This window comes from Dipodomys merriami, unplaced genomic scaffold (assembly GCF_024711535.1).
Source record: "Dipodomys merriami isolate MVZ:Mamm:240054 unplaced genomic scaffold, mDipMer1.0.p SCAF_2, whole genome shotgun sequence".
NCBI lineage: Eukaryota > Metazoa > Chordata > Mammalia > Rodentia > Heteromyidae > Dipodomys > Dipodomys merriami.
The window spans coordinates 26,162,616-26,186,070 of record NW_027203381.1 but is presented as its reverse complement, the minus strand read 5'-3'; positions in this window follow the sequence as shown (position 1 = coordinate 26,186,070).

Sequence of the window (23,455 nt, the reverse complement as noted above, 5' to 3'; positions counted from 1 at the left end):
TAATAAGTTGGGAGAAAAAAGTAAAGACAAAAATCAAATTAATTAAACAAAAATGCAAAGATTTATTGGTAGCACAGCAAAAGTTTATATACAACATGTTAACCCTAATGACAGAGTTCAGAAAAATTGTGTATAAGGCTTAACTTAAAAATCTTCTAACATAGCAGTGTGTTGGTGCCTCACACCTGTAATCCTACCTACTCAGGAAGCTGAGATCCGAGGATCCCAGTTCAAAGACAGCCCTGGCAGGAAAGTCCATGAGATTCTTATCTCCAATTAATGACTCAGAAAACCAGAAGTAGCACAGTGGCTCAAATGGTAGAGTGCTCACCTTGAGCTGAAGAGCCAGGGACAGTGCCCAGGCCCACTGTTCAAGCCCCACAACCGACTCCCCCCACAAAAAAGAACATTTCTTTACAATATTTTTCATCAGCAATGGTGAATCTGAAAAGCAATAACAAGCCAAACGTTTCAAACTATGATTCTCAGCAGTCTCTTGAGCAAGAGCCACCAGCATCTGGCTCTGCTGCCATTTTTAATAGTGTCTTGAAACGTTTGGCATGCAGGTCCTTCAGGCTCATCTCAGATTAAGCAGCAAAAAAGTTTAAGATGAGGAGTAGCTCAAGTGGTAGAACGTTGTATATGAAAGAAAAAGCTGAGAATTCCAGCCCCATTACCAGCATTAAATACAAAATAGTGCCAGGCGCTGATGGCTCAGGCCTGTTATCCTAGCTACTCAGGAGGCTGAGATCTGAGGATTGAGGTTCAAAGCCAGCTCGGGCAGAAAAGTCCTTGAGACTCTTATCTCCAATAAACCACTAGAAAACCGGAAGTGGCGCTGTGGCTCAAGAGGTAGAGCGCTGGCCTTGACCTGAAAAGCACAGAGATAGCGCCCAAGCCCAGAGTTCAAGTCCTAAGACCAACAAAACAAAAAAATAGCAAATACAAAAAGATGTCTCAAAAGTAAATTTAACATAACACATTTATCACAAGTGATACAACAATTAAGGACAAAAAAGGTTAAAAATTTTTTTGAAAATAAAGAATTCATCTAGTCAGGCACCTGCAGCTCATCTTTGTACTCATCATTGTAATCTTAGCTACTCAGGAGGCTGAGATCTGAGTATGGTGGTTCAAATCCAGCTTGGCAAAAAGATCGTGAGTCTCTAATATCCAATAAACTGCAACAACAACAAAAACAAAAAGCCAGAAGTGGATCTGTGGCTCAAGTGGTAAATAGCTAGTTTTGATCAAACGAAGCTATGGGACAGTGCCCTGGCCCTTAGTTTAAATCTCAGGACTGGCACACAAATAAATAAATAAGTAAATGAATGAATAAATGAATGAATGAATACATAAACAAATTAAAAAACAAGACTCATCCAACTAAAATCTTTGTGACAATGGCATGAAAATATATTGGTCTTAAATGGTATTTTTATATATAAAGCAATATAATTACAAACAAAATTTTAAATGTATATATTGAAGGATTTGATCTATGAATAAATGGGAAGGATAAAGTGTAAGGAATATTTTATAAGAGAAGTTATAAAAGAATAAGTACTCTTCCTAGCACTTAGCAACATTTTTAAGACATTAATGTTGGAGCACTGCACAACGAAAGGAGAAAACAAATAAAATCCACATGTATGTGAGAAGTTGATGTGAGACAAAAGAAGTATTAAAAATCAGTGAGAGATAGCAGAGCTAATATTGTTTGAAAAATAGCTATTCACAGGGAAAATAAATGCAGATCACTGTTACAAAACAGACATAAACCAATTTCATATGGAAAAGACCTATACTAACACTGAACTTAGAAAACTTTTAGAAGAAAATACAGTGAAATATATTTTTATAGTAAAAAAATCTAAAGACTTTTTAAACAAGATACAGAAAATACCAAAATATGTAAAACTAAGACTTTATACTATGAAAAGCTTTTCAGATACAAAAAAGGATAGCATACACATTAGAAATAATTAACGATAATATATGGGGATATTTCACTGCAAATAACATACTATATGCTTGCAAGTCAATCAAAAAACTGTAGAATAAAAAAATAAGAAAGTATTAAAACAGAGATTCCCATAAAGGGTAAAAAAAGTAAGTGTCAGAATAAACAGTGGAGCAGGCACTGGTGGCTCTGGTCTGTAATCTAGCTGTGTAGGGGGCTGAGATCTAGGGATCAAGATTGAGTTTTGAAACCAGCTGAGCAGAAATGTGTATGAAACACTTCCATCCAATTAACCAGAAATGCAGGTGTGGCTCAAATACAGCACACACACTAAAGAAAGTAGAATCTCAAAGGTTTTCCTTTTCAGAAAACAAAAATAAATAAAAGAACGTGGTTTTATGCGAAAGCCATTAGACTGATTTTTTTAAATGTTTGAATGCAAAAACTATGCAGGAACTCTAATGTGCCATGGAGGATGGGTAGTAGTAAATTAGTAGCATTATCTTGGAAAGCAATTTAGCAATATATAAGAAATGTAAAATTATACATGCTCTAAGTCCTTTCATTGCATTTACAGATCTACTCAATAGAAAATAAATGTTCAGATATATAAGGAAAATGCAAAAATTTATTTTATATTTGTGGATAATAGTAAAATCAAAACTGTGTTTTACCTGATTTCCAAAATCTATGGGAAACGGTAAACCAATGTTTACTGTTGAGATGTAAAAGACACTATGTTAAAACAAAACAAAACAAAACAACTTTCAACCTTAGGAGTGCGGGGGGGGGGGGGGGGGGGGCGGGGGAGGAGAGGGAGGAGTTGGGAAGGTGTGGGGGGGAGGGATGGTAGGGGAAATACAATGGAGGAGGTAACAATGCTCCACAGGAAATGTACTTATTACCTTACTCATGTAATGTAACCTTTCTGTATAGTATCTTTACAAAAAAAAAATGCAAGGCTTTCATCGATTTACTGAATCGTATGGCTACAAACTGTTTTGTTAAATGGCAATTCATTGGTACAACAACTTAAAGACAATAAAAAATAAAAATGAGCTGGGCTCTGGTGGCTCTTATCTCCAATAAACCACTAGAAAACCTGAGTGGTGCTATGGCTCAACTGGTAGAGCATTTGACTTGAGCCGAAGAGCTCAGGGAAAGCATACAGGCCCAGAGTTCAAGCCCCATGACCACACACACACACAAAAAGAGTGAATAAAAATATTTATACAGATTAACTGATGGATAGCAAGATGTGCAACAAAATAACAAACAGTAAAATGTTGTTTAAACCCTGTGTGGTGGGTAAATGAGTTCTAAACTATTATCTATTAATAATATAATTAGCAGTATTTCCATGGAAGATGGCACATAGCAGTTTCAGGTTCGTGATTATCTGTAGAGAAGGAGAAACAAATTGCAGAATTCTAGGGGCAGAATCTCAAAATTTAGTTCCATCATTCACACTTTCTTGCAAAGATGTCTGAACCAAATCCAGCAGTAGTGTTTATGGACTAATAGCAGATTATTTCTTTTTTAAAATATGTTTTTTATTGTAAAAATACTGTACAGAGGGATTACATTTACATGAGTAAGGTGATGTGTACATTTCCTATCGAGAATTGTTACCTCTTCCTAATAGCAGATTTTTTCTTTACAGCTGTGACTTCTTATTTTGTATGTTACAAATTTTAATAAAAAACAAAGCCTGTTTAAAAAACAAGGAACAAGACACAAAATGAGCAATATTTTTCATGTTTTAATAATACTTGGGTAAGGATTTCAAACTCAAAATGACAGCAACACATTCAGAAAGCTGGAAACATAGACAGTTGGCAGATAAAAGTTATTGGTTATCTTGGGAAAGAGAAAGAACAGAATAGGTTCAGGGGTGATAAGGTTGATCTTAATTGAAATTACAACACTGTCGTTCTCAAAACAATTTTACTTTAGCTACATCTGGTTAACAGAATATAATTATTCATGGTATAAAATTTCATGATACACAATCTAAAAGAAACCATAAATTTTTAGAGTGTAAGATGGTGGCCCTAATTCTCAAGTAAGAAATAGTAACACAAAAAAGAAAGAAATTTTCCACATTACTTGAGAATTGGCTAGTACATTCATGAATTCTTTTACTGGCTTAGAATATTGGTTATTGAGGCTGGTTCAGTTATTACTGAACTGTGAGCATATTTTTTTGTTTTGTGGCCATGAGTTTATGTATCTTATATGACATCCACAAATTATGATGTTTATGTGCTTTTTTATATTAAAGAATCCAATCCAAAAGTAGGTACATTCACATAAGTCTGAACCATTCTCAGTGTGTCAGTTGATAAAGTATTGAAATTACCAATTAGATGTGAGAAGTTTCTGAAGAAACTATATGTGAAATATATTTTAAAATCAGCTTTAGCTTTGAACAGTTACTTAAGAAGAATGTCTCCATTAGATGGAAAGCAAATGGTCTCAGGTGTCTATAATCAAATTCATTCAAAGCTTTTCCCAGATTTACTAGATAGGAGAGCCTCCCCAGCAACCTGGGCATCCAGAAGAATAAAGATAACACCGAATGTTGTAGATCTATGATAGGCCACTTACTACCAGAAACTAAGGAAATGTGAAAATGACACTGTAGCATCTGTTCAATGTCTGAACTTACAGCAATGGGGTATCCAAATTAAAAAAAGAAAAAGAAAAAGAAAAAGAAAAATAATTCCAAGCCAGGTGCTGGTGGCTCACTCCTGTAATCCTGAGTAGGTATACTCAGGAAGCTGAGATCTTAGGTTTGTGGTTCAAAGCCAGCTTGCGTAGGAAAGTCCCTGAGAATCTTATCTCCAACAAACCACTGAGAAAACTGGAAATGGAGCTGTGGCTCAAATGGTAGAGAGCTAGCCTTGAACTGAAAAGCTGAAGGACAGCTTCCAGCCCAGAGTTCAAGGCCCAATACCCTCCCAAGCCCCTCCCCCCCCCCCACACACACACAGGAAAGAAAAAAATTCCATAACTATCTCAGGGTAAATGATCAGTTGTTTCACTTCTTTTCTGTACTACTTTTTTTTTTCCTCCTGAAAGTGTGTGTAGATATTCATGAAAAACAAAACTTTCTCTAAGACAATTATTCAGAAAGAATGACCTGGTGCCATTTGTTAGGAAATCGAAAGACTTGGAAAAATTATATTAAATGAAGTAAGCCAAGGCCAAAGAAACATAGGTCCCATGGTTTCCCTTATTTTCAGTAACTAGTATATGTCTAAGACAAGCAGGAAAGGTCAAAAGCTATGTACATATGACTATACAAGATGATACTAAGCAAAATGAACCCCAAGATAAGGACACAAATGGTTTTATTTTTCTTGCTGTTGTTTTTAATGGATTTATAATGTACTGTGTGATTTTTTTGTTTCTTTTGTATGTTCTTCCCCCATGGTATAACCCCTGTTTCAGTGCCCTTCATCTTGTATATACAGTTTTCTAATTTGGGGAGGGGAAGGGAAATAACAAAATGCTGAAATAAAGATACAGGTTGATCCATTGTAACAATGAGCTGTACAAGACCTATGATGAAAATGAACTTTACATCTTGGGGGGTGGGTAGTTGAGGAGGTGAGTAGGGAAGGGACGGTAGGGAAAAAGCAAAGGAGGAGGTAACAATGCTGGATAGGAAATGTACTCATTACCTTACTCACGTAACTGTAACCCCTCTGTAAACTAGTTTTACAATAAAAATATATACAAAAATAAAACATTTATTTATATTTTGCCTAACTTTTTGTTTTCATTTTATTTTTTATTTCTTTAAGTAGCTGTATAATGGGGTTCTCATTCAACAAATCAATTTATAATACAATTTCTCTCAACTTGAAGTGGTTTCTGTTTTACAATTTGAGCCCAACCCTACTTGCACCTCCTTTGGGGGGGTAATACAATGGAAATGCAAAATATTAATAACATATACATCATTGAGTACTTCACTAGGGTATTGTAAAGATTAATGAGTTATTGTTCAAAGAGACCTTTGTGGCATGTTGGTGAAAGGTGGAATATAATAATACACAGAGTTTTGAAACCTTTTTTTTTTGTTGTAGTCACCATAATTACAGTAAAGTTGTATAGTCTGTAAAGCCTGGGGCTAGCCAAGTATCCCCGCTTCTAGCTCTGTCCTTGCACTTGAAAAGTAAGCCTCGTATACTCATTGGGTCTTGGTTGTTTTAAAAACTTGTGATTTTTTAGGACTGCCTCCATGGAAATTTTAAATTATTTAGCTGAAAATAACAACCTCAACATTTTGGAAAATTCCCTGACCTTCTTAGCATTCCTGTTTCCCCTTTAGAGTATTCCTTCTCTGTGCCAGACTTTCTATTCTGATACTGTATCTAATCCACTGCATTTGGGAGAGATATTCAGCAAGCCAGGCTAAGCAACACAGGAAGACTAACTCTATCCGCACCTCTCTCAAACAAAAATGAGTCTGGCTAGCCAACCTCTAATAAGGTATATAAGCTCAAACCCATCACTCAAGGATAATTGTGCGTGGATCTTTGTTTATCAGCAAGCTGTTTTCTCTAGATTGTTTTTGACCCTGGGTTCTGGGGGGGCTGTTTTGCATTTGCTGAGTAGTATACCTTTTCCCTGCTGCCCTTCTCTCCCTTATTATGTATGGCTGTCTCCTTTGAAAATTCTTTATGCTGATTTTCCAGACACGTTTATTTATGTTCACTCGCTAATTGAAAATCTCATATTTGAAGTTATTATTCTGATTGATGTCTGTCATTTTGATCAAGCAGTAGCTCACAGTTGCTTTGTTAGAACAATTTTACAAGTGAGTTTATCAAAATGCCTTTCTCGCCTGACCTTCTCGATAGCTGGTAGCAAAAAATCTCCATGGAGGATCAAAAAGAGGAAAAAATTGGCAAAGTTCCCACATATTTTCCATTGTGTCCTCACTGCTAAAAATAATGCTTCTATTTCAGTGATGTTGACAAAAATGAAGGAAAGACATAGCAATCAAACTCAGAACAAGAGGGGGAAAAAAGTAGAATAACCATTCCTACCAAGTGGAACCATTTTTCTCTGTCCCCAAATTGAGCTCACCTTTGTTTTCCTGCAAAATAACCTTGAAGGAAGACAATATGCTAATCTTATAGCTCACCATGATATCTGAAATACAAGACGTTCTATGTGGCTTTAGGTACCAGGACACTGAAAGATAGAAAAGGTCTCAATGAGAGGAGGCATGGCACAGGTCACATGTTTTTATATGGTTTGCACATTTTCTGACACAACACTTGAAAGGCAAAGTGTTTTCAATGAATTTAAGTTGGTTTTTATAACCAAAAAAAAGCTTAAAAATCAAATGTCTATTTTTATTGATACAACTGTCCAACGGCTTTGGAGATTAACATCTCTTTCTGTAATTAAGTTCATACTATCAAGAAACTAATTTTAATTTACCAAATTCAAAATTCACAAATATATTCACATATCTATTAGCCACTTATGTCAAAGATTCTGATCTTGAGGAAATATTCCATCTCAAAGTTCCACAGCTTTATTCACAAACTCCATTGTATGTAGATACTTTTATCTATCGAATCATGAAGCATTAATGTTGGAGGAACATTTAATTAAAGATTATGCCATTCTAAGCTGCAGATTTCTTCCATAGGATAAACTCCTGGAAGCCAGCCCAGGCAGAAAAGTCCCTGTGACATTCTTTTCTACAAATAACCACTCAACACACACACACACACACACACACACACACACACACACACACACACACACACAAAACAAAAAAAGCAAAAAAAACCCTCCAAAACAAACAAACAAACATAAAAACAGAAGAAACAGAAGTAGTGCTATAGCTCAAGTGGTGGAACACTAGCCTTGAGCACAAAGAGGCTCAGCGATAGTACTCAAACCCTGATTTCAATCCCCACAATCAACAACAATAAAAAATAAAACAACAATAATAACAATTATCACTTTATAAGGCAATCAGTACTAAAGGAATTGTTGATTGGGGACTATGATTCTAGTTGAGCTAAAATTTGGCTTGTGACTATTTTTAAATGGTGACTACAATTTTTCTTCAAGTTTACCCTGTTGTTTTATTCATTCATTTAAAAAAATTATTGAATGTCTTTTATGTGAGTAGAAGTGTTCTCAGCACTAGGGAAACAAACTGACAAAATCCCTTTCCTCATTGAACTTATATTCTATATGCAGACAAAAAAATGAATAATAAATTAGCAGGTAATAAAATCTTACCCCCCCCCAAACCCAATAAAGTGATTTTAGGCATACAGAAAGAAGAGGAAAGAAGGATTCTGTTTTAAGTATTTTGGTTAGGAAGAAAACTTGATTAAAGCAGAAGACATTTGATTACACATTTAAGGAAAGTCCGAGGAGAGTGACTTTTAAAGCAAAAATCAGAGCAAGATCCTAAGATCATGCATAAGCTGCATTGGAGGAATATCTAACAGGCTCTTCGTGAAAAGGGGAAGAGAGCAAAGAAACTGGTCATAATCAGAACATAATCTAGAACATGTGAGAATGGGTTAAGTTAGGCCTTTGGGCCTTTAAAGGAAGAAGGAAAGGATCTGCTGCATCAAGTTTGCAAAGGGATCCATCTAGCTTCTATGTAGAGAAGGGACCACTAGAACAACACAAAAAGCCACTGAAGCAGGGAGACTTTCCTGTATTCATCTTTGACAAGCTGTTCCTGATCCCCTGGCCCCAAGATGCTCTACCCATCCTTTTATTGTATGGGTATTGTCCCATCTCCTTTCACAGGTTTCTCTTTCCCTGAAGAACATATTCGCCATTCTTCCTGGGCTCTCAGTTCTTTAGAGACAAGAATTACGTTTTATTCTTAGACTTAGATGTATGCCGTTGGCTGCACAAATGGATGCCTACATGAAGTCGATCTGAATGCTTCAACTTCTTTGTGACAAGTTACACAAGTGAGGCAGTTAGGTTCATTTATTTATGTAAAATGCTCCTTGGAGTTCTGCTTCTCCATTTTCCCATGCAAGCTGAAGTATATTCTTTCTTCTGAAGCCATCTATGCATTTAAAGCATTCATCTCCCTTGTTTATATTTGATTGTTCTGGTAGTCATAACCATCGTACTTTTTTGTCATTGTTGTTTTGTAGAGTTTATACCCTAAGAAGGCAAATATATACAATATATACAATACTGTTTCTCAAGCTGTCACAACTATAAGTGATCAAGCCATGTTTATTAAAGATTGTTGTATGAGAAGTAGAGCAATACACAAAAATTCACTTTATTTGAGTTCTCTGGTTAAATTTGTCAGAGCAAACAAGACTATATTAATATGCAGTTACTTAGAAAACTTATATGTGAGCCGGGCGCTGGTGGCTCACGCCTGTAATCCTAGCTACTCAGGAGGCTGAGATCTGAGGATCGCGGTTCAAAGCCAGCCCGGGCAGGAGAGACCATGAGACTCCTATCTCCAATAAACCACCAGAAAACCGGAAGTGGCGCTGTGGCTCAAGTGGTAGAGCGCTCGCCTTGAGCTGAAGAGCTGAGGGACAGCGCCCAGGCCCAGAGTTCAAGCCCCACGACCGACAAAAAAAAAAAAAAAAAAGAAAACTTATATGTGAAAAAATTGAAAAAAATCACCTAGATTATAGACTAAAATTATGATAATTTTTCTTAACATATTAAGGTATTAGGGAGAACAGAAAAGCACTGTGTGATATTTGACACATTTTATAGAGCTTTGACAATAAAAGCTTTTGATATATTGTCATTTTTAACTACCCTGACCTTATTTCATGTGATAGTTTTAGATGGCAGTTTGACTGTATTAAGAGATACCTGGTTACTTGGGAAAAACATTGTTTTTGCTTAAGTAAGGTTAGATGTTTTCAGAAATGACCAGCACTTGAAATCAGGGAACTGAGTAAGGAAGAGCCACCCCAATATGTCCAGATACCCTCCATTCAATTAAAGAGCAAAAAGCCATCTGTCAGGAGAGCTCTCTCTATTCTGGAGTTGACACATCCTTCATCTGCTGCCATTGGTTCTGTTTCTCCAGTCATTAAAGTTTTGGAGTTTGACCAGTGAAGCTTTAGCTTTCTAGGTGTTTGACCTTGAACTAACATGAAATCTCCGGTGTCCCTAATTCTGATGTTGTCAGACTTTCACTTATCTACACTATTAACCTTCCTTATTAGCCTTTTGAGACAGTAGATGGTCATCATGGGCCCTCTTTACCTCTGTAATTGCATGGGACTATATATGTGTGCGTGCGTGTGTGTGTGTGTGTGTGTGTGTGTGTGTGCGTGCGCGTGTGTGTGTGCGTGTGTGTACCTATCTATATACAACTCATTTTTCTGTTTCTCTGGAGAACCCTAACATACAAAGTAAAGAATAGACGTACTTCCTGAATAAGAAACTTTTTCTGACCCAGGTGAATAGGAGTTTATTTTACTGAGGTGCAGGGCACTTTCAGAGAATATAGCATGTATTTTGTATTCTATGATTGTAAATTATAATGATTAAAAATACTAAAAATGAACTTAAAACATAAGTTAAAGAGTATGAATTTTATTCTTTCTAAGTTGTTGAAATTGCACTCAAAATACAAAGTTTTGGACAGGAAAGAGATCAAGAAATATATATATATATATATATATATACATATAATTTCATGTGGAATAAAACACATATCAGTAATATTTGCGGAAGCATTTAACTAGATCCACATCCACTGGCCGATTAACTCCAACCGTTCCTTTGATTTCTCAGTGTAGTACCAGCTGAGCTTTTAAGCCATTCAAGGGAAAGTATGTTATTTCCATCCTCTTTTTAAATACTCCATAAAGGACTCTCTCGTTCATAATAGCTTTGTTTACTGCATAGTACAGCATGTTCTAATTACACCCCTGCCTCACTAACTGCACAGCTTATGTTCCCACACTCATCAGTTATTTTTATGCCTCCTGCAGAAATGAAGAGAACATTAATAAAAATAATACTTGGAAGATAATATTTTGGTAATTTTTTAAAATGTCTGATCATACAGGAAATCAGAGCTTTGCAGTGAAATTGAATTGACCTATCACCAAGAGCAGGTTTCCCTTCCTGTTTTTATTTGTGATGTGCCATCAGCCCCTGATCTAATTCTTTTTTTTTTCCCTCTATTTATATATTACGGTTCTAATCTGCTTTTTTTTCTGTCACTACATTTGCTCCTTTTCCATGCATTCCCTTTAACTTAAGAATTTATCTTTTTGAGCTTTATATTTTTCAATTCTTTTATTTTGATTTCCTTTTGACTTATTTTTTTGATTTTTTCTGTTGCTCTTTCATAACTTTTGATTCTCTATATTCTACTAGTAACAACACCTCTAATGTATGCACAGAAAATATCTTTTTATACCCCTGACTGGCAAAAAAATTGTATATACATATATCTATATGTATATTGATATGGGAATGAATACATTTTCTGCACAAGAAATGGGGCCAGTGGGAATGTCAAATGGAACATTATAACATTTAAAAATCACTACATTAGCTGAGTAAGGTTTAAATAATACTTGCAAAGCCTAGGTTCTAAATAAAGAAGCAAGAATAATGAGGTAATAGAAAAGGAAAATGACTATAAAAATGTTCTGTTCAAAAATAATAGAGTGGTACCGAATCAGAAGAATCTTCAAGCTATAAAAGGTGGAGTCAATACGCTGCTTGTACACAGCCTTTCAAAAACATATGTGTGCTTACCTATTTCTGACAAGATGAAGTAAGCAAATGCCTCACCTCATTAACAACCATGCCTGAAGTGGGATGTAATTCAAGGTTAGCAGCACTTGGGTTGTATATGCAAAGCCATGGCTTTGATCAGCAGCACCATTAGGAAAACAGTGAAGTTTGCTGCTGTGTTGGTTTTACCATTCAAGCAGTGGTGGATATTTGCAGGAATGTTTTTCCTGAAAGAAATTGTAAATATTTGTAAAGAGGAAATGAGAGAACATAGAAAGGAGAACGAAAGAGGAAAGAATTGCTCATTGAAAGGGGGGAAATAGCAAGATACCTATATCTTCAGCACTGAATCAGGAAAATGTTTGGGCAGATTAGGTCCTCTTTCCCCAATAGTTGAACATAATCATCCCTGTGAAGTCCTTGGAGCCTGAAAAGAAATAAGAACTATGACTTCTTCCCTATGCTTATAATCTTCCTCTAGAAATGTGGCATGTTGGATAAAATAATACAGATGAAAAATATACTGCAGTGGAGAAATATTTCCAAGAGTACATAGGCATTAATATTATTCAGTGTAATTGAGTAGTCTAGAAGTCATTTTCCCAGATCTAACAAGAGGAATCACTTGGCTGGAGTGGAGGAAAATGACAAGGGAATCAAAGTCCATTGATACTTCTACCCTGGATAATCAGTATCACATTTATCTCTGGGTTCTAGTACTATTTCCCAATATTCACTTTTCCCTTAGTCTTCTTTGTTGATCTCATGTGAGTACTCTATTATTGTTCTTGTGATACAGATGCGAGCAGCTTTGTTTTCCTCCTATGTCTTCCCATCACATTTATTTCCTAATTCACATGTCTCAAGAGAGAAGTTCTGTTCATCCAAAGAGGTACCTGGCCTCAGTGCAAACAGGAGGAATTTGTTTGGGGGACAGAAAGTTAATCAAAAATAACTTTGAGTCTACCACCTGTAACTCAGACCTATAATCCTAGCTACTCAGAAGGTTAGGAACTGAGAACTGCGTTCAGAGCTAGCTTAGATGAAACAATTTTGGAGAATTGTTGGCTGCAATTAACTAGTAAAAAAGCAAACATGGAGGCATGGGTACAATGGCAGAACTACATCAATAACTGAAAAAAGAATCTAAGGAGAAAGTAAGTCCAGAATTCAAGCCCCAGTATAAGAGAAAACAAGCAAAGCAACATCAGTAGCAACAACAAAACTCACAAACCTTTCTTTCTTGCGATTATGTCTAACATATTTATAAGATGATTTCTTTGTTGCTTTGTATGTCCCTCCCCCATGTTATAATCCTTGTTTTCATTGTATTTGATGGTGGTATAATTTGTGGAGGGGAAGGGAAAAAACAAATTGTTTAAATAGGGATACAGGTGGACCCATTGCAACAAGGAGATGTACAAGACGTTATGTGTGAGACAAGCAGAAATGGTCAGATAAGTTGATTTTAGACTAAATGAACCCCAAGATAAGGACTCAAATGATGTTCTTTCTTGCTATGGTTTCTAACATATTTATAAGATATTTCTTTGTTGTTTTGTATGTCCCTCCCCCACAGTATAACCCTTGTTTTCACTTTATTTGATGTTGGTATACTTTGTGAAGGGGAAGGGAAAAAATTGTTTAAACAGGGATACAGGTGGGCCCATTGCAACAATGAGATGAACAAGACATTTTGTCTAAGACGAACTTTACAACTTGGGCGCGGGGTGGGGGGGTGGGAAATGGGGCAGGGGTGGGGAGAGATGGGAAGGGATGGTAAGGGGAAACAAAGGAGGAGGCAACAATGCTTGGTAAGAAATGTACTCATTACCTTGCTCATGTAATTGTAACCCCTCTGTACAGTATTTTCACAATAAAACACTTATTAAAAAATAAAAATAAATAAATAAATACAAGCCTTTGGAGCTTGTTTTGCTAACTATATACAATAGACAGAGACATTATCTTAGCTGGAATGATCTGAGGGAAAGGTAAAGATATGAGATGCTGAAGAAAGGCCTTCATCATCAGGACCCAGCAGGGCTTACTACCCTCCTAACAATGACAATGGTACCCACAATATCCATGACATAGAAAAGCTTAGATCATATTCCTCAAACACATATTAAGAGCAAATCAAGGCAATCCTCCGTATGTGAGAGCAAAGGATTATGTCATGAAGTGTGACATTGTTGCCTGAAAGCAGGGAACCAGTAGCTTAAAGGAGGGTCAAGAATGGGATCTGAGAAAAGGATCTGAGCTGGGAGGCTTTGGGAAGGAATAAACCCAAACAATCAAACCCATAGCTGAGGCCTAAGATGGATGTGAAATCACCAAAGTGATTTACATGTGCTTGAGGTTTTCTGGAATCAAGACTTAACCTTGTTTTCACATAACTCTAGTTGGAATATGTTTCCCAGAAGGAGGAGTGTTTCAGAGCTTAGGAATATAGAAAAGTAAGAAAAGAAGTAGGAGCTTGATATAGTACATTTGCTCTTGCATGTAGGCCTAATTGAGTAACTTCAAGTTCCTAAGTCGACCAAGATTGAGAAGAGGCCATGGAAACCATTACTTCTATCCAAACATTGCTTGGAACTTAAATCTAAGGTGTGTATCGCTGGATGCCAAAGATGAGCAGAGAAGTATATAGAAGCTGCCTTAGGTCCACTCCGTTATGGGGCTGAGGAGGTGGCTCAGTGGTAGAGTGCTTGCCTTGCATGCCTGAGGCCCTGGGTTCAATTCCCCAGTACCACAGAAGCAAAAAAAAAAAAAAAAAAAAAAAAAAAAACCTCTTGGGTATAGGTCCACTCCGTTAAAATGTGATAAGAGGAGGAACAAACTGTAGCAGCCACACCTTGCCCCTTTCAGCCTGATACCGGAGTGTCTTTTAGGTCACAATGTATTTTCCCTTCCTTTTCTCAAATTAAGAAAACTAGAGAGGCTTGTTGTTGCCATGGTTACCAAAAATAAAACAAACAAACAAACAACCCAGCCATGGTCTTTGAAAACATCCCTAATTTTGACTTGTTTTTGGACTGGTTTGAAGCACATTAAAAACAGTGAAGAAAATTTCTGTGGGTTGGTGAAGGTGATGGAGTATTGCTTGTTTTACTGTGTTTTGAAGATGAAAATTTCCATTTCGAACAAAGAAATGGAAGCTTCCTCATGCATTCTTATTGGCCCAACAGAGGTTGTTATGTATGTCACTAGATGCCAAGTAGGTATAAGTTATACCAAATCTACCTTTTCAACCTACCCTTGGTTAATGACCTTAATGACATTCTTGGCTTTTTTTCCCTTTTAACTTTTACTCTACCAAGACATTTTTGGGCCTCTGAAGCAGAATCTACTACCCTCCTTGAGTGCTAAGACAAGCAATTCTCATGGTAAAAAGTCAAAGGATAATGTATTCTGTTATCTTGAATTAAACGGCTTATCAGGAAATATTTTTAGGGTTTATTTTCAAAGGGAAATAAATTCATCCTCTGTGATTTCATATACTTCATAAAAATATGCGGAATAACCTTCAGTTCACTCCATTCATATGCAAAAACAGTCATCTGTAAAATAATTTTTCCCCTGTATTAAATGAAATTCAGTTGTTTCAGGTTTTCTCTGGCCCATCTCTCCTCAGGTCTCGCTGTCAGCTGTTACTATCAGCAATGATTAAACATAAGCAAGCATTGTGATTCATCAACAAGTGATAGACTCATTGTGGATATAAGCTTGCCTTAGTCTCAAGGTTAGATCGGGAAGGAAGCTAAAACAATTTCATACGGAGATGTGTAGAGCTGAATGTATATAAATGTATCTCTTTTCATATCATGCCTGAGTTAGAAATACATACATAGGGTATGCATTTATATCAATATGTTTATATACTCTAATTTCTTTGAACTTAAATAACTCAGATACTAAGTTACCAGAGGAAATCACTAATATGCCTAGCACATTAGTTCATTTTGGCACATCTTTCCAACAATAAACTGAAAGCCCATTGAGGTAAATTAAAAACTATGATTCTTAAAAAGCTATGAAATAGAAGAGAGCTCACTAGAAAGCTCAACCCTCACTTTAGGTCTGAAGAGGAAGTCTGAATATGTAGGAAATTCTCATATTGGATTCTTCTACCATTCTCTATGACAAACTTCTGATCTAAGACCTAAGGCATTTTGGTCTATATTTTATTCTTTAGAGAAATTCTCTCTTTATTTCACTAATCACTGATTATCCTGAATGCATCTGTAATTCTCAGTTTTTTCCCTTCCCACAATCAATCATATATTTTACTTGAATTCTTTGTATTAAGTTGCTCTTTGCTTTTGGGGGGGGCGAAAAGAAATATAAACTTACCATTTTAAATAACAGGGATTTATTCTTTTATAGTTCTAGACCAGATGCCTGAAATCTGTTTTCTGTGGCCTAAATGCAAGATGTCAGCAGGACTAAATCTTTCTGGAGACTCTAGGAAAGAATCTGTTCATTGGCCTTTTCACATTATGTAGGTTGGCAGGATTCCTTGGCTTGTGGCTATGTCACTTCATTATCATATAACCTCCTTTTCTTCTATAGTGAGTTTCTTTTTGCCTTCACTTCTTTTTTTTGTTGTTGTTGGTCACAGGGCTTGAACTCTGGGCTTGGGCGCTGTCTCTGCGCTCTTCAGCTCAAGGCAAGCACTCTACTGCTTGAGCCACAGGGCCACTTCCAGTTTTCTAGTGGTTTATTGGGACTAAGAGTCTTACAGACTTTCCTGCCGGGCTGGCTTTGAACTGCCATCCTCAGATCTCAGCCTGCTGAGTAGCTAGGATTACAGGCGTGAGCCACCGGCACACGGCTGCCTTCACTTCTTTACAATTATGCCTATGATTATATTTACTGACAGAAACAACAATCCAGAAAAGTCTTGCCTTTTCAAGAGCCTTATACAAATCAAGCTGAGTCCTTTGCCATGGTAGATGTTATCTACTCCTTCTCAGCATTTAGTTATGATATGTCTGGGAATCATTGCTCAGACTATTATGACTTCCTTTTCCTTCCTTTTCTCCCCTCCCCCCTGCCCTTTTTGTGGTAACATCCTTTTTGTGGTAACATCTTTTTCACTGTTTGCCTTCTTGATTCAAAATTTACCTATTCTGAATCTGTAGTAGAGATCTAACCTCCTATCTTCATCTAACACCCTATCTTCACTTTCCAACAGTCTGTTCTCTCTGTTGCATTCAGATGTCATGTTCAAAGTAAACTGAAAAGGACAAATTAAATTCAAATGTACATATTCTCTCTCCCTTACAGCGATAGCAAAGTATCCATTATTCTTATTAGCACATATTTTTGAGCGTAGAATAATTGTCCTTTCTGCAGATAACTTTTCTCAATTACAGTTTAGGCTATATTCCTTTGATACAACATGTATGTTCTGTCATTCCAACTTCTATCCCAGTTGAAATCCATATTCTGCCACACCCCACAACCTCACTAAACCTCCATAAACTTCCCTGCCTCTAGCCTCACATTATCCCATTTTCTTACATGCAGACACACTGCCCAATGACTATGGCTCAAATTTATGACTTTTTGTTTATTTTTAGGATAGTATCTTCAGCAGAAGACATAATATTTTTGGATTTTAATCTTTTCAGAGGCAGTCCTGTGTTCTTTGAGACTCTTTAGGAATACTGTACAATTTTAGGACCACAGAGGGTAGACAATGGACAATCTTCAGTGTAATGTGCTTCTAAGCTAAGTCATGAACACTTAGGAAGTTAGGTATAATACCTGAAGCTTTGAATTACCAGTTTTATTTTTTACTTAAATGGTTTTATTGGTATCCAATCCCATTTTAAGTTGAAATGCACCCATACTTGCTTGCAGAAGAGTTGTTGTGATTAGTATACTCTTCCTCAAAATATTTGATGGTTTATCCATGCCTTAAAGCCCTTCTAAATCCAGCTGAAGTAGCTATAACCTACCTTTCCAGGTACATAGTATTTTCTTCTATTTAATAATTTCTGCATTTTATAGGCAACACTTCATTCTCTTCTTTGTGGTTGTTTGCCCTTTGCAATAGCCTAACATCTTTTCTCTTCTGCTTTCATGCCTTTATATTACTCAAGTCAGCTATCTGTTTTCTTAAAGTACAATCATTTTCAGATAGATTTCCTTTTGTCCATTCACACGAATAAGTTATCCTCACAACATATCAAAACATAGATTAACCAAATTGGGCCTAGAGAAGAGAAAGGAGGCATAATTTTCAAAATTTTACTATTTCAAGTATTTGCAAGACACAGTATGTTGAAGCAGCCAAATACAGCACACTTATACTCTAGAATATTTAAAAATCTCACACATGACAGTTTAAAAGTGTTGTTTAACTTTTCCTGGTCATCAGTTTCTCTGCTAATTTATCTGAGTCCTGCATTTGAGGACCAGCAAGAAATGTCCCACACACAGACACAGAAATTAAAGTCTGTCTTTCTTTTCTTTTGCACATCATTTGAGTTTGATGGATACCAAGAGACATATATCAGATCCTGAGCGGGATCCATTGCGAGTTCTCTCAGAACTCCAGTCACTTCGTCATGATCTATGCTCTCAACAGTTGAGGATAATGACTTCTGGAACAATCTTTCACAGATTTCATATTAAATAATATGAAAGTGCAGGGACGACATTAAAGCTCCTTGTTATTTGCAGAGTACTTAGACTAACCTTAAATATGGAGATGATCAAATTTCATGACCTTTAGTTTTAATTCTTTCATTTTAACTTCTTGTAAAATGCCTGGTTTTAATAAAGATGTGTGTATATGTGTGTGAGTTTCTGCCTGAATTAACTATGTCCACACAGCATTTGAGGGTTGAAGTCAGAAGCTGGAAAATGACAATATAAAGTGCTTATGTTTTTATTGGAAGTTTATCTATATTACCTCCATCACTATACACTTTAAAGAGACTATGATTTTAAAATATGCTTGGGGCACATTGCAATGTTAAGAGGATTCATCATTGATTTTCTGCCTACTAATTTACATATTTCAATTTATAATACAATGCAGAGCTCATTAAATTCTATTTTCAACAAGATATTTTACTTTTAATATTAGTCACTAATAGAAATCCTTCACCTGACAACAGTGAAAGTATTGTTTCCAGTGTATAGAACAATCTCAAAAGATAGTGGAAGAATTTGTAAAGGAGAGTCCCTAGGGGAGTGGATACGTACATATGTGCAGAGGGAAAAAAACATATATCCTTGGTAAAATCCATAAGTGCAACCCAAATATGTATTTATTATTTCTGATGAGCTAATATCCATAGGTACACATAGCATCCACAAGAGAAAGTATCACAAAATACTCCCGGGGAAAATAATAATCCAATCCAAGTGAAAACTCAAGAAAGGACTTATAAAAGTAGCAGCTTCTGTTTTAACATCTCTGGACTATCACATTAAACCCCCACATCTGGTATAAATCATATATTGCCTGGTGCAAGTGAACCTTATTAATGGCATTCTGGATGGTTGACTTGTAGTGTCAATACATTTCACAGAGACATTGACAAAGAAAAAGTGAAAGGTAAAGAACACTAAATGTAGGTTGATTCAAAGAATAATTTTTGAATCATAGTGAAATATAATCTAGTCTCACTGTCTTTTAAAACTCTTTTGAAAGACTTTTATTTAGTACACTTTTGTGGATATGGTAAAACTAAAAGGATTTACTATTTGTATAATCTTTTCCCTTCAACACCAATCTGCACATATAGTCTTATATATTATCAACATCCACTGTCAGAATAGTACATTTTACACAATTAATGAATATGTCATAAACAAGCAAAGTCAAGAACTGAAATTAAAGCTAACTATGAGCTTGTACATTAAAATATTTTAAAAATCCCATTTGTGATATGATCCATCATTATAAAATTATTTGAGGTATTTTCAATGCAAATATTCTATGTTTAGCCTGATCAACTTCTCAACCTTCAACTTATAGCAACTACTGATCCCAAGATTGTCTCCACCAAGGGACAAATCTCCAGAGGTCATATATTGGAATGCTACAGTGTTTTCACATGAGCTTCTTTCACTTAGTTTTTTCTTGCCTTGGTAGGTCTTTAATTTTTTATAGTTGAATACTATTTTCTCGTCTCAATATATTTCAGATTTTATGTCCACTCGCCTACTGTAAGAGACATCGTGACAAGAGACATTGAAACATTGTGGTTACTTCCAAGTTTAAGGAAATTATGTATAAAGCTGATATAAAATATGTTTGTGAAATGTTTTTGTGTGGACATAAGCTTGTGACATCATTTAAAAAATATTTTTATTATTATGGTGAAGTTGTACAAAGGAGTTGCCATTCAACAAAGATGTTTAAGAATACAAAGTGTGGGGCTGGGAAGGTGGCTCAGTGGTAGAGCGTTTGCCTTGCACGCATGAGGCCCCTAGGTTCAATTCCTCAGCACCACATAATCAAAAAGAAATAAGCCAGAAGTGGTGCTGTGGCTCAAGTTGTAGAGTGCTAGCCTTGAGCTGAAGAGCTTAGGGACAGCACGCAAGCCCAGAGTTCAGGCCCCACAACCAGACTCCCTCCCCCCCCCAAAAAAAAAAAACAAGAATACAAAGTGTGTTAGTCAATGTCATCCCTTTAGACATTCTCACCCAGCTCTCCCAACACATCCCTTTACTAACTTTTCTTAATTTATTATCTCTGCATGATTATCATTTTATTTATTTTTTTACCATCAAAGTGATGTACAGATGGGTTACAATTACATAAGTAAGGTAATAAGCACATTTCTTGCCAAATTTGTTACTCCTTACCTCATTTTTCTCCTACCTTTCTCTCCCCCACTGCCCAAGTTGTACAGATCATTTCCAACATATTGTCTTGTGAATATGGCTGTTGCATTGGTTTCCCCTTGAACTTTGTCTGAACATTCTATCGTTCCTTTTCCTTCCCTAATTCAAATAAACTTATATAAAATACCAGGGTACTCAAATCAAATACAGTAACAACAGTGGATATACCATAACAGTGGATATACCATAACAGTGTATATACAAGATGCAGGGCACGAACATCAAATACAGTGAAAACAAAGGTTATACCATAGGGGAAGAACATACAAAGAAATTTAAAAAAAATCACATGGTACATAAATACGTTAAAAACAGTAGCAAGAAAGAAAAAAAAGATATTTGTGTCCCTATCTTGGGGTTCATTTCACTTAACATCATCTTATATGGTCATATGTACATAGCTTTTGACCTTTTCTACTTGCCCTACACATGTACTTGTTATTGCAAATAAGGGAAACCAAGGCACCTATGTTTCTTTGGGCCTGGCTTACTTCACTTAATATAATTTTTTTCAAGTCTTTCCATTTCCTAACAAATGGAGCCATGCCATTCTTTCTGATGGAGGCATACATCTATCTATCTATCTATCTATCTATCTATCTATCTATCTATCTATCTATCTATCTATCTATCTATCTATCTATCTATAATGTTTTCTTGATCCATTCATCTACTGAGGGGCATCTGGACTGGTTCCATGTCTTAGTTATGGTGAATAATGCTGTGATAAACATAGTTGTGCTGGTGGCCTTGTTTGTAGTCATTTGAGTAAATGCCCAGAAGTGGGATTCTTGAGTTGTAGGGGAGCTCTATTTTTTTTTTTATCAGTAATGGGGCTTGAACTCTGGGCCTGGGTGCTGTCCCAGCTCTTCTGCTCAAGGTGAGTGCTCTACCACTTGAGCCACAGAACCACTTCTGGGTTTTCTGGTGGATAATTGGAGAAAATAAGATAATTGGATTTTCCTGCCCAGGCTGGCTTTGAACCATGATCCTCAGATCTTAGCATCCTGAGTAGCTAGGATTATGGTTGTGAGCCACTGACTCTGTCCTGTGTGCGGGAGCATTCTGCATTCCAGAATGGTTGAATAAGTTCGCACTCCAACAGTGCAGTAGCATTCTCTTTTGGCCACATGCCCTCCAGCATCTGTTATTATTAGATTTCTTGATTGTTGCCATTTGAACTGGGGTCAGGTGGAATCTCAATGTTGTTTTGATTTGCATTTCTTTTATGGATAGAGATGTTGAACATTCCTTCATATGTTTATTCATCATTCTTATTTAATCTTCAGAGAAGCCTTTCTTTAAGTAGTTAAACACCTGTAGAAAACTAAAATGAGATTCTTATGTATCATCCTGCACCAGAATCAACTTTGAATAGATCAAAGATACTGGAGTAAAAGCAGACATCATGAAAACATTACATGAAGGAATAGGAGAAACTCTACTGTTCCTTGGCACAGGTCAAAATTTTCTTAATAAAGACCCAGAAACACAACAAATCAAAGAAAAATTTGACAAATGGGATTGCATTAAACTGCAATGCTTCTTCATGGCAAAGGAGATAGCTAGCAAGAACAATAGAAAGCCCACAGAGTGGGAGATTTTTACCAGTCATACAACAGAGAAGATCTCATATCTAAAATATACTTAGAATTCAAAAAATTAAGTCCCCTAAAAACAAATATTCAAAAAAACAACCACCCCATTAATTAGTGGGCTAAAGACTTAAAGAGGGACTTCTCTAAAGAGGAAATAAGAATGGTCAATGGACACATGAAGAAATCCTCAACTTCTCTGGCCATAAATGAAAAGCTGTGACATCTTTAAGTAGATACCAAAGAACATGACTGAAAGATCATATGGGAAGTGTAGGTTTAGATTTTCTTTTTGGACTTTGAAATAGTGAATCATCAAAGTTTTCAGTAATCAAATGCCTCATTATGTGTGTGTGTTTGTGTGTGTGTATGTGTGTGTGTGTGTGTGTGTGTGTGTGTGTGTGTGTGTATGATAGTGTGAGTAAAAGGATGGTTCACCATCTTTCTCTCTCCACTTTGTGCTATCAATGATAACCTGAAACAAACTTCTATCAGGTTGCTTCTTCTAAATTAATAACGGAGTGTCAGGAAAGAACTAGTTGTTCTGAAAGAGACATTCTAACCCACATTAACTTGTATATGGACTATAACAACACTGTAAGAAATTTGTGTTCTTCCCATATTCTTTTTCATTATGTTGCTGTTTTTGTGATTGTTAGTTTTTCTATTAAAATGCAAGTTCTTTGAAGAAAATCATTCTAACCTGCATTTCTTTTGTTATTTCTGGCTTTGTAAAGAATCAAGTTAAATATATCATTTGCATGGAATGAATGCTGTTGATTGACCTACAAGCATTTATTTCCTAAATAAAAATGTCACATTCACAAAGAGTTTTTGAAAGACAGAAGATTACTCCTGAATCTTGGCAACTCCTCCAGGCTAATACAGTCACATTGATAGGAGTAAGGTACACAGTTAATAAACTGCCCAATCCGCAGGTTTCGATTTAAAGATCTTCCAAAGACTGGTTCTCTTTGGGTCACCACACTTGCCAGTTTGGACTTTTGAAACCTACTAATATGGGCTGACATAACAAATTAGCAACAAGAAAAGTTCACAGAAGGACAAGTGTGAGAAAGTGTGCCAAATATATTAGCATTCATTTTGCAACCTTGTCTCCAGTTTGTGTGAAGTTGATGGTTGGAGGTTACGCTTTCATTAAAAATTGACAACATTTTAAATGCTAATCAAAACTGCTTGTCCTTTCTACTTCTATTTATCTTGGGAGAGAGAGAGAGAGAGAGAGAGAGAGAGAGAGAGAGAGAGAGAGAGA